Below are 12,971 nucleotides of genomic sequence, written 5' to 3'. Positions count from 1 at the left end.
ACATTACAACAAAGCTAATGCTAAGCTTAATCAACATTACCCAACGGTTACTAAGATTGTATCTTGGCCACGGACTATTTACCTGCACGCAACGCTCCAATGTGATTGCTATGCCGAGTACAAACGAAAACCAGAATGTTTCCGGTAATAAATCTTTGTTCTGCCGCCTGCAGAAATCTGCTTGTAGACGTACAAACTCGACCTCCTGTGATGTCAAGGTCCAGTGAAGCCACAGATCTTTGCAAATTCGAAGTACAATGTGAACTTTCCCTGGGCAGGGATGGTAAACCTGTAGACAGAAAGTAGGAATTCTGAACACCTTTCAGAAAACAAGTTTAAAAAGAAATGTCTGCTGTATTTATTTATCCAGTCCACATTGCTGAACAGAAATGTTACGCCTTGTCTGAGCGTGGCTAAGACACAACAGGAAAAAGACACATCTGCCTCAAGTGCGAAGCAGCCACAGAGATTGCTGAAATTGAACCACTGATGTGTTTAATGTGATCAAATAGACTAGGAGTTCCTTCAGGGTGGGCAAGGTGAACATAAACAAAGCAAAGTTAACCAGGAAGGCAACAAAAACAGCCAATATAACCTCAGAAAAGAAGCAGAGTAACAACCTGAGTGACACGCAAACAAAAACACCATCAGCATAGTAAAGGGGAGATCTTCCATCCACCACACCAGTTGGCTTCTTGTTTTGATGCACAGCTCTTTGCATTCAGTCACGTATTAATGAGTTATTGATGGTGAGGTGACAAACCATGGGGAGCGGATAATTATGGGATGTGTACTCGCATAAATCAGTGTGGTATTAGTCCTGTCTAACTCAAAGCAGACACTCAAAATGCCACTTCCCCCACTGGCGCCCTGAATTGGCAGGCAATAGGCTTTCAAATCCTAATGCTCACCTGTATAAATAATACATTTGGTAGAAACCTGTTTTGAGGTAAGATGTCTCTGATCTGCAGCTCACCTGAATCCACCCTTACCTAAAGGTCCACATCTTCAAAAAGCACCTGGACCGACACCATACGTACTGATCAGCACTTGCTAAATGTTTTACCTTCTCCCTCATATACAGCACACACACCACACACACACCACACTGTATACTGACTGAAGAAAAGCAGACTAATATCAGTCTATATTTGTTCATTTACAACAGGGTTGTTTTATGCAAAATGTAGCAACAACACAGAGTCAAAGACAGTTGCAGATGTTTAGATTTGACTTATGTACATTTCAAGTCGTGCATGGCATCACATACAAATGCACAACACACACAGACACTTGTTCTCGGCCATCTCCCAACACACACACACACACACACACACACACACACACACACACTGCCTCCCCCTCTGTCACACACAGCCTCTACGCTCCCTCAGTGATTAGGAGTTGAATAGGGGAGCTGTCAGGTCATTCGTCTTTTCTCTCCTCTCCTCCTCTGTCTCCCCTATCCCCATCCGTCATGCCTTAACCACTGGGCCCGGACACATAAACAAGATCAACACACACTGCCTAAAGGAGAGAACGCTCACGCTCACACAGAAAAGAAAGAGACCTCACACACATATCAGCGGCAAATTTACTCAAGCAGACAAGATATAGCCAAACTAAAAACACACACACACTTTGGCCTTTAAAGGGAAACGCATACAATTTCAAGACCCAAAGGAACCTAAAATGCAACACACATGCACGAATACACAAACATACATTGACATGCATGTAGATGAAGGGGTAAACTATGAAAACACGCAAACAGAAAGTTGGTGCTGATGTGATTTGCTTTCAGCTGGTTGTTAATGACTTTTCTACAGTCTACTGATTGGTTTTGTTTGAAGATCAGCAGGCCAGTCACTGTGTGTATGTGTTTATGTGCCGTCTTGTCTTTGTGTCCTTATCTGCCTCAGACTGTTTATGTTGTTTATGTGTCCAGGGGAAGAATGAGCGAGTCAACGACTGTGATCACATTTCTTCCGAAAACCTCTTATCAATCTAATCAATTAAGTTCTTATTTCTTACCTCTTATCCTTTTGCTGAAAGTAACCAATGACTACTGAACACCAGAACTTGTCATCCAACTCCACTGGCCTTTACACTCATGATATTTCCACTTAAAATGTTTCAGGAAAAGCAACTCTTCATCTCACACATACTCCTCACAGCTGTCTTACAGTCAACTCCATTACAAAGATGTGTGCATGACTGTGTCATGGCTGCGTCTACAAATTAAATCTAGAATTAGTCTTTGATATTTGCCACGAGGCTTTTTGCTCAGCAAAATAAAATAATAAATCTGGTTTGTAATCTTTCCAGTAACATCTCTTATCACCACTCCATGGCAGAGCAATTTCCACCTTGCAGTTCATGAGGGGAACTGTGGGCAAATATATTTCCTTTGTAAATAAACTGTGTATGAAAAAAAAAAAAAAAATCAGAGTGTGAGAAAAAAATCTGCCAAAAAAATGAACAAATAAATAGACTGAGGCTATCGCTTTCTAGATTGAATGTTGTCTCTGCACGTCTCTACATTTACCTGTGTGCCAGGGTTTCATGATGAACAGTCTCGTGTAAATCCAGGTCTGAACCCTCACTGATCTCTGAAACACTTCATAAACCTATTCAAAGGAACAGGGAGAGGAAGGCGAAGTCATTTTAAGCTTTAAGATATTTCCGACACAACCCGTCCTAAACTATTTCCTACTTATTCTTAATACAGTGTGTTCCAGTTGCCTGTCTGTGAGCTGGCCGTGGTGCTGAAATTGCTGCTGACAGTGGTGCTGAACTTGCCAGACAAAGGATGCCACTGGGGAATGAGCAGCGATTGCACTCTTATGGCGTCAGTGTTCAATAGATCGACATTTTTAAAAATTTAAAGCATGAGCAGCACACGTAATTTTTGGACTGAAGTGGATCTGTGCTCACTAATGTGCCCCAATGTTCAACATCTTGCAGAGAAATGATTCACTGTAAAAGCACAAGCTGGTTTGTCAGTTTCTCCACTAACAGCAGTTTAAAAATCAAATGCTTTGTAGCTACAAATATGTTGTGTTTTGAGTTGAGGAGACTGACAGTTTTTTTTCCAAGTGCTTTGAACTATAAATAATGATTTAAAAATGTACATGCTGGTTCTAGATGATTTACAGGAGTTGTAAAGTTCACACCCTCTCTGGGGAAAGTTAGAATGGTTTCTGGGAAATGCAGGAAATTACAAGCAAAAACAGAAGCTGAGATGATGACAGAGGGTATCAACAAAGGTAAGTGTCTTGACGGACACAAACCCAGTGTATGCACTTCATATCATAAAAAGACTACACATTTTTTGTTTTTGAATATAATCATGAAAGTTTCATAAACACCGGGGAAGCTGCGTTCACCAGGAATCATCGTTAACATCTGGCGTGTTTTGCTTAAGCTGTCTGACTCATCAGGTATCAACAAACGAGATGCTGCACTGGCGAAAAGAATATCTTCTTAGGCTCTTTCAGAGACCCTGAGACACCAGCTTATTAAAACAGATTGCTACTTAGTGGTATTTTGGGAATCCTTAAGCAGTAGGCCTGTGACGCATTAAACGACTCACGATGTACTCCAAACCCACAGAGCATGTTGTCTCAGACTCTGTTAGCAGGTGCTTGGACTTTTGTGTTAATTACACTTGAACTTGTGAATGATCATCTCATCAGCATGCTGTAAGAAGAGGACTAAATCCAAGCAGACTAAATCTTTTTGGTACCGAGATCAGATGTTATCCTGCAATGCACTCAACTTTCGGGATGTTGTTTTATAAATAACACATACACCTAATTTCTAATGATGCAGCGACACTTCCTCCATTGCTGGATTGATATTTTTTTTTTTTAATTAACAACTCCCACCTAAGAAGTCCGAACCACTGGACCGCAGCCTCTTCTGAGAGTTTCGATACGGCATAAAAACAGCAGGGGATCTTCAACTTTTCAGTGCTTGTAGGAAACATTAGAAATTCAGAGTTTCACTCTGAGATCTCAGCTCAATAAGCCTCATTACTACCCCTATCTCACTCACACGCCGTGTGCAGGCAGACACGCACATGCACACGCACACGCACACGCACGCACACACACACACACACACACACATGCACACACACACACACACACACACATGCGCACCAAGAAGTAGAATTTGAGCCTATTTGCAGCATAAACAGATACTCTACTATGTAAAAAGTCTCTTCTATACCTCTCTTTGTTGTCATGGAGAGACAACCTCCACCAGATGGTAAAACGGTGACTCAATTTCAAGACACAATATTAGTAAAGGACAGCAATGGTTGTTTTAAATAATGACCTGCAGTAGGCAGAATAAACACTTGAAATCCTTTTAACACAGTGATACTATGAGTTATTGTGTTTCAAGAATTGGTTTTAATCACTTTGGATTCAAAAATGGGGTCAGTTCTCGTGGCCCCTGCAGGTATGAAAGCTAGAAAGGGGAACCAAAAAACTGATTATCTTTTCACGAGGTGAAGAGCAACTTTGAAGACTCCAAACTTCTGGCAGTATGATGAATGTAATTTGGATATACATGCTGAATCATTTTTGTCCGCTATTATAGATTATAGTCAGCAGATAAACTTGAGGCACTGGGGTTTTTGATGAAAGCAACATCTCATGGTAGTTCTGATGGTTGACTTTCACTCATGTCAATGGACCTTGTTGACCTGATATCATTTTTGTTTCAGGCTTGACGTGTAATTTAACAACTTCTCTACTAGCAGCTCAAAAGCAGGTTTCAGTGATGTGCAATGAATGTTAACTCGCCATCACAAACCGCTGGTGTATTGTTAATGAGCTTGTTCACAGCATGCTGGGATAGATTCAAGTTTTTGTAATTTTTTTTTAATGTCGGCGTGAAACATGAAATCCATAGTCAAGCTGAGACCTCACACAGTGCAGAGATCCATGGTTGCATAACACATAAATGCGTCTCATTACCGAGTACATGCAACTGTCATGAGCACTTGATTATATCAAAGCAAAATTTTAAATGATAGTCCATTTAAATTTAATACATTTGAAAAGCAATGATAATTCCTCATTTACAGACTAATGTCAGCTACAATTAACCTCTAAATCCACTACTTTTTACAAGACACACAAAACTGTTAAATGCCGCAGACAGTTACCTTAAAACCTTAATCTACATGGCCTCACCATTTAATATCAGACTGCATACCTTTGATATCAAATTACTTCTACCTGTTACACTCCCAACATTGCCTGTGACTCATCTTACATCGTGAGCAATAGTTTGTCCTGAGGCTCATCTCATTTTTTGTAAAGACCAACATGCAGTAGGTTGAGGCCAGTGTTAATGCACGATACAGTCCGACAGGCAGGGAAATAAGAAAAGGAAATTAAATAAAGTGTAAAAAGATACAAAAACAAAGAAAACCTGCAACCCCTGAAGGTGCAGTAGACAAAGATGAAGTGTTACTGAGCAGGAAAAAAAAAACAAAACCGTAGCATTCTGTAAACAACATTTCAGGTGTGAAAGATGAACTTTCAAGTCATGACCTTCAATTTGAAGTCCTAAAGAAATACTGGAGTTGAATACTTATGCAAATAAATTTACAAGTATTCTTAGTAACTACTAACACTTAAAAATGATATACTGTGTCACTTCAAACACAATTTTAAAATCAGGTTTGGGCTGACAAGGCTGCAAAATATTCATCCAGTGTCAGTGCTCTAACGTTTTTTCCTGCACGAGAGCAGATCGAGGTGTCTGCAGATATTTCAACGAATGACAAGTAATCAGGTGGAATATTTGCACAGTAAACTCTTAGTAACCAGTTACAAGGCAGTTACGGCTATCACAAGAAGAGAAATATGTAAAACTGGATGACATAAATCCTTGCAAAATAGTCTAGATCTCTTTTTCCTGTCAGTATTTTCAGTCCTTCTGAAGCGATAGCTCACAATATACTGCGCACTTTGTACAAATCAGTTGACTACGGTCGCTGAGTACATTGTTTTATTTCAATAATGATGTCTTGCCGCTACTCTTGTGCTTAATTGACCTTCTGCGATATGTTATAATTAACTTGCGGTTACTTTAGGTGACAGACTACAGAAGGAAGAGCGTGGAAAACAGGATTCGGCGAGTCACATGTTTGGTTTGAGAGATCAAAGTAAAGCAGCGTGTCTCTTCCTTATCACATTCTGTACGATGCTGCCAGAAAATCCAATTCAGCTCCTTTCCATTTACCATCATGATAATGGCCTAAGTCTCAATACTGTTCTGTCAAAGTAATGCATCTCATCTAATGGGCTCTCTGTATTGATGAGTACCGTCAGCAGTGAAGGAGGTGATTCTTCTGCACGAAGGAATATTGTGCACAGATTGCCGGACTCCTATTTAAAAAGCAAACCGAAATGTTGACTCAACCAGCAAGGCCATATTTAATGCTTCTCTCCGTCTATGGGCTCAACACGGTGCATTTAATGCTCAAACATCCACAGTGTCTATTTTCAGGGACAAGGGGGAGCCCAGAACACCAAATGAATAAGAGCTGCCTCTTATTTACAGAATGTACTATAACTGTTTGATTTTCTCAGAACAGAACATCATGCATTATTTATTTGAATATTTTTATAGCCTCATCATGGCGGCTTGTGATTTTCTTGTTAGTATTTTTAGGTTTTCACATTTGGGTTTTTAATGTTCTTTGATCGGGGGGGGGGGGGGGGGGGGGGGGCTCCTGCTCCTCCTGCCACTGTGTACATGCACGCGTGTGTGTTCTTATCATGAGGCACGTGCGCTGACCGTGGTGCTGAAACGTCTCTGGCAGCAGTAAGTTACAGACTTTCCAAAGCCTCCGCAGCAGAATGAGGAGCAGCAGCAGCACAGGTGAAACATGGCTCTGTTCCATTCAGTTGTGCCAGGATGAGCAACACCAGAGCTCTGGCACGACACACCTAAACTTGCATGCAGCCATTTATTAATGGTATTAGTTACACTTGCATTTAACGAGTCAAAATGTCCCACTGTGAGAAATGTCTATTAGCCATGTTTACTCGCACAGCCAAAATAATCCAGACATAATGCGATTAAGGTGGTAATGTGACAGGTGGAGCTCATGTAAACAACATGCTCTGATTTTGCTAATGCAATTATTCTCATAGTCAGAAGAAGCTTAATTGCAGTAAGTTATGTGCAATTTTAGTCTTCTTATTAAAAGGGCGTTTCAGTCGTGGCAAACACCTTCAAACTATGACTTTGTATCAGAGTTTTAACTGCATTCTGCCAAGGCTTCAAACTGCCTGATGATGAATGCCGGGGATGTCAGCAGCCACTTGAGCCTGCTCTCTGTGCATCGTCCTGACGAGGTACTCTCCAGGATACAAACAAACTTTCTGTGTTTCAAGTGCAATTTACAGAGTGGTACGTCTTTAATTGGGGGAAACATCTCTGTACAGGATCTACAATGTTAAAGAATGACTCCAAGAAGAGCTCAAACAAGGATAAGCACAAGGGGAAACTATAGTAGTAGCTGAGAAAAATAAACTGCACATCATAGAGTAGCACAGAAACAAGAGTAGTACTGAAACAGTTCAATAAACAAGCCCAAAAACTATCTTCATTGGACTACTTCAGATTATTCGTCCCAATCTGGTAATTACACGCGTGTCAATTGTAATACACACAGACACACACCCCTGCTTCTCTGAAACAGAACTAATACCAAGAAACTGTGGTTCATTTCAGGGGAAACACTCAACAAACAAAATCTCATTTGCACTCTTTTCATTTGCACCTCCCAGCTTTGTATTTTGACATTTGCCAGCCTTTTCCTAACAGCTCATTGCATTTCTGTACAGACCCATTTGTGTAGTCCCCCCACACACAAAGTTAATAGTTGCCTCTTATCCACTGTTTGTTGTTGTTTCCACTTCTAAAATTCCAGTGGCACATAATCCATTAGAGCAACAACTCACTCTTGGAAATATTTGGCTTGCATGTTTGATTTTGTTTTCTTTTTGTGTCTAATCTAACCAACGTGTCCCTGAAGTCGTTTCTGTCCTGTATCTGTGTGTCAGAGTGTATTTGTCAAGGTTTTACACATAGAGCAATACAGACAAATGAGGCCCAGCATGTTTTTCTCGTACTTCATTTACTGCGGCCCGTGGCTGGTAAAACGGTCTGCAAGCAGTTACCAGAAAATCATTTGGAGACACTATTACTAATGCAGGGGGAATAAATAAAAGCACAATGACATGCAAACGGCTCCAAACGCAAAATTACAAGGTGGTGGTGTGTGTGCGTGTCTCTAGTGCACGTGTGTGACTGTGTGTGTGTGCCCTTGTCTCTCATTATGCCTAGATTGAGACAAATAGAGGGGGATCTACCCTTCGATCTAAGCCTCCGCACCGTTTACCCCTCACATCACAGCTGAGCGAGTGTGCGAGCATGTTTGTGTGTGCGCGGTTCATTTAGCTTTATGAGAGGTGTGTGTCGACACAGCAGGGTGTGTTGACTGTGCCCTCATTTGTGTGATACTATGGTATGTGTGTGCAATTATGCAATCATTCCAATCTCCGAGTGAGTGTGTGTACGCTCAATCATGCCCTGTTTGTGTGTTGTATATATGTCAGTTGCAAACAGACTGTGTCAAATGCATGTTCCATGTATCTCTGTCCACGTGTCGAATTTGTGTGTCTGTGAGGGTGTGTGCGCCTGTGTGAACAGAAGCATTAAACACACTGGTGATGATGTGACACGTTTGATTGCTCTGGTGCTCAATGACTACATTTGTTTTTGTGTCTCGATGCTGCCTATATTTAGCCGCAGTGTCTAACAAACTTAACTGTGACTCATTTACACACACAGAAAAAATGTTGTCCTCACTTGAGTGAGGGAGAGGTGGAGACGAGGCAGCTACAGCACTGTGCACAACATTTAGGCATTTCCAAGTGAGGAATAGTTTCTATTGATCTATGGAAATAATCTTAAATCTTTAAACAATTTGGTGTGGCCTCTCTTTTCATCCTAAAACAGCACGAGTTCTCCTCAGTACAGTTTTTCAAAGTACCTCACAAGTATGTTATTTCAACAATCTTAGAGAAGCCACAACTCTGCAGTGTATTTATTCTTAATTGCGTCTTTCTCTTTGTGTAATTACATACTGATTCGATCATGTTGAGATCAGGCCTCTGCACCATCTGTTACAGGACTGCTCGTTCTGGTTGTTGCTGAAGATCTGTATGACTCTGGCTGTGTGTTTGGGGTTGTTGTCATGAAGTTGAATAAATTTGGGACATCTTGATGATGGACAAAAACCTAAATATCTAAAATGTCTGAAATATTTTGCACTTTATTGTGAAATTGTACAAAATATCAACCATCTAGTAAAGAAACAGTCTCACTATTATTTCTCCTTCACACGCACACACACACACACACACACACACACACACACACACACACACACACACACACACACAGGCTGCTGGGAAGAACATGGTCCATAGCTGCTGTCAAGGTTCCATATTTTGATTTAAGCTGCACACGTTTCTGCCACACCTGTCGTTTTCTGTTGATGGCAAACACCCATTAAGAAAACTACCAAAGCCATTTCCTTTAGATGGCGAGTGAACAGTTGGTTCTCGTACTCCCGGTCAGCAGTGGGGAGTAAAACAGGAACTGTTGACAGGGTGTTTGAAAAAAATCTAATTGGCTGCTCTGCAGTTTTGGACTAGAGTTCAAAGAATTCAAAGAGTACCTCCAAGTCACTGAGTCTTGGTGTTGGAGGGTGTTAACATCTACATTATATTGTACAGATCTTTTCAGCACATTTCAAGTCTCTGCTCGTTCTTCCGTTTCTAAATTTAAAGGTGCTGCTACAGCCTACATACTAAAGCCTGCCCTTGGTAACAGATATCTTAAATACCATGTAATAACACCCTGGTATACATTCATTTTGAATTCACTTATGAGAAACAATTACCATCTGTGGAAGTGTTAGGACGCTCCCGAGTGAGCCACATAAATATTTGACACAGTGAGTTGACTGCTGAACCAATTTGAAACAAAAACAACCAAAACAAGGTTGATGGATTTGCTGAGCCCTGGGTCAGTAGGCCGACTCCCCTGCAACTCTTTTTACTTTGAGGGCTAAGTTGGCCCGATCGAATCAGAACAGGTCTGCCCTCCTTCTGATTAAAAGCAGCATTACTCAGAATGAACTAAAGATCCTGCCAATCTCTCTGCTTAGTTCTCGGTCCTAAGAAGAAAATAAGAAGACTCTCCCCTGTGTGTCTTACTTTAACCACACTGATCTGTGGTCACAGAAGAAGTTCTGAGGACACAAAGTTTCTGCCCTCGAGATTCGACAGAGAAATTTAAGTTTATTCACAAATGCCCTGATTGTATGTTGCCCTGAATTATAGTGTTGGGTAAGTAAACCAACAACTCGATCGGTAATGAGATTTTGTTCTGACTGGTGAACTCACTCCATCAATCATCCAGCAGTCGGTCGTGTTAGTTAATTTCATTCAGCAAGGTCACTCTCCCTGACTAGAGAACCGGGTCCTATACCACTAGAGCTTTGATTAATTGTGAATCAACGAGCCATCAAAGCGAGCGCCGTAAACGGAATACGACTGGGTAAAATGATATATCAAACTTCTCCTTGCTGGACCTTGCTTTGAGGGAGGTCGGGCTTACCGGGTTAAAAATATACAGGCCCACGGCAGCAGGGAAAAAAAATAGGCAGTAAAGAAGGAGAAAGCAAGAGAAAGAAAAATAAATTCAAGAAACAAATGTATGGTAGTTGGGCTGAGAGGTAAATGTTTGTGAGGTAGAGGCAAACACGAAGGGGAGATTGAGAAAGTTGGAGGGCAAAAATGGACTGCCTGGGTGGAAATTGAGATACATAAAAAAGACAGTTCATCCAAATCTCCTGACCTCTTTTTTTTTTTCTTTTAAATCTTTTTTATTCCCATCTATCTGATGTTTCTTCTCCAGTGTGTGATTCTGTTGAAAAAAACAGAGCTGTACACATTTGAATCTAGAAAATGACTTAAATCCAGCACCCAACAGCTCTGATGTTACAGGTTTTGCCTTCGTAATAGGACACACACATCCTCGCACCCACAGACGGTTTCCATTAAACGGCTATTTCCAGCAGCTATCGGCGTGTCAGGGAAATCAAGCGCTCGGCCACCGTTTGAAGTGGTATCGGCAACACTTGCTCCTATCGCCTTCCTATCACTTCATCCACTCCTCTCTTCTATCCCTCAGTAACCCCTCTCTTCCTCACTTATCTCCCTTACGCCCCCAGAGATCTTCGGCCCCTTCGCTTCTTCTCTACCTCTCTGTCCTCACAAGTCGGCACTCATGTGCTCGCTCCCTCTTAATCATCCTCCACTGCTCCCCCTCTCATCCTGGGCTGACCCACAGTTGCTTGAGGCACTGAGAGCTTCGCCTCTGCTCGTCATACAGCTGACTTTTTCTTCTCCTCCTCTTTCTCCATCCCTCCTTCCTTCTTCTCTCCACCGTAAACCTCCATCAGCGGTGGGAGAAGCACTCAGATCCTTTACTTTGTACGCATGCCCTTACCAGCAGAAAACCTCTATTTGAAATTAGACTCGAGGTCTTAGAACCAAAACCTACTATATCAGTCCTTATAGGTAATTATTATATACTCGATTGGACTATCATTATTTTTATGAATTGAAAGATAAGCCTCTGTGTGCTTCAAAGCTTCATTTTATGCTTGAAATGGGGTATTTGCAGAATGCCCACTTCACACAGCGACGGGCCAAGTGTGCAGAGGTGAGAACGTTTTTAATTCTGTACACAACTTATTTCTGTCACGTTTTGTAGACACAATCCAGTGATAATTATGCGTGCATTCGAGGAGGGCCTCTCTCAAAATGTGCACTATTATTTGTGAAATGCATTGCTTGTATCTCTTCTCTCAGCTACAAACTATTTGCCTTTGGAGAAATGACACTTCTTACAAAATACGTTAATGCATGCCAAGTGCTGTTTATATGAATTTCCTCTCGATAAAGTTCCTCCCCTGGCATTGATTAAACCACTGAAAACTCTGAAAAATTATATAATATGATCTTTTTCTGAGGGAAAAAAAAAAATCACTTAATGCTGGTGGCTTACATGTAACTTTATGCCTCTGCTGTCATTGAGTACAAGCAGATCTATGACTATGCAAATAGTCCCCGCCTCAAGCTGCACCCACCGCAACACCACTCATCTGCAGCTCCAGCTGGCAGCTTGATGATATGGGAAGTCCCGCCCTGCCCCGCAAGTTAACGGGATTGGCTGCTGAGGTTTGTGACGTATGAAAGCCCGGCTGTCTAAATCAGTTCCAAAACAGAAATGCTCAGTTATGAGACTGACTGCTTATTTCACTCATAATATGTCTTTAATATATAAAAACACCACATGAACATATTAACAGGGTTAAAAACTTTATTTTCATTGAGGGTGGTCTTTCAAAAATATCTCATTAAACCGCTAAAACTATAACTATGCTCGTCCGTCTCAATCATTTCCAACTTTGAGCATTTCTGTGGCACTCAGCCCCCAAAACTCACTGGTTCACACTCAAGATTTAAATCTTTAAAAACCAGTCCACATGATTTATTGTATTTTTGAAAGGGGCTCAGTAATTTTCAAAAAACAAAACTTGGTATTGTGTATCTAAAAATGGTGTCTATTTGTTTACATACAGTACTTTAGTAAATGTACCTTGTTACTTTCCATCACTGCCCTTTATAAGGATGACTTCACTTCCCTCTTTCCCCTGCATCCTCTTACCCTTTTCCCTCCATCCACATCTCTCCTAATGTTCCCTTTTCCTCCACCTATAATACCTGTCTTTCTCTTTTTTTCTTCTTCCTCCTTTCTCTCCCTCAACCGCACATTCCTCCCGCTCCTCTTCTTCA

At 41.2% G+C, this 12,971-nt stretch overlaps 2 protein-coding genes across 3 annotated transcripts in view; one reads left to right on the top strand and one right to left on the bottom strand.

Moving 5' to 3' along the window:
- The window catches only part of pcxb (pyruvate carboxylase b), a 283,978-nt gene that overhangs the window by 62,972 nt on the left and 208,035 nt on the right, over positions 1 to 12,971 (bottom strand). The window lies entirely within an intron of this gene.
- The window catches only part of LOC138204138 (leucine-rich repeat and fibronectin type-III domain-containing protein 4), a 42,591-nt gene continuing 42,575 nt past the window's right edge, over positions 12,956 to 12,971 (top strand). The window contains exon 1 of one of the 2 annotated variants that reach the window (XM_069159291.1): positions 12,956 to 12,971. This exon is cut by the window's right edge and continues 659 nt beyond it. The gene's annotated coding sequence lies outside the window, so the exon portion shown is untranslated. The other variant, XM_069159290.1, reaches the window with a different exon arrangement.

This window comes from Embiotoca jacksoni, unplaced genomic scaffold (genome assembly GCF_022577435.1).
Source record: "Embiotoca jacksoni isolate LCO1_2020_lvr unplaced genomic scaffold, fEmbJac1.0.p SCAF_24, whole genome shotgun sequence".
Classification (NCBI taxonomy): domain Eukaryota; kingdom Metazoa; phylum Chordata; class Actinopteri; family Embiotocidae; genus Embiotoca; species Embiotoca jacksoni.
The sequence above is the reverse complement of the archived record's forward strand: the minus strand, read 5'-3'. Positions and strand labels throughout refer to the sequence as shown.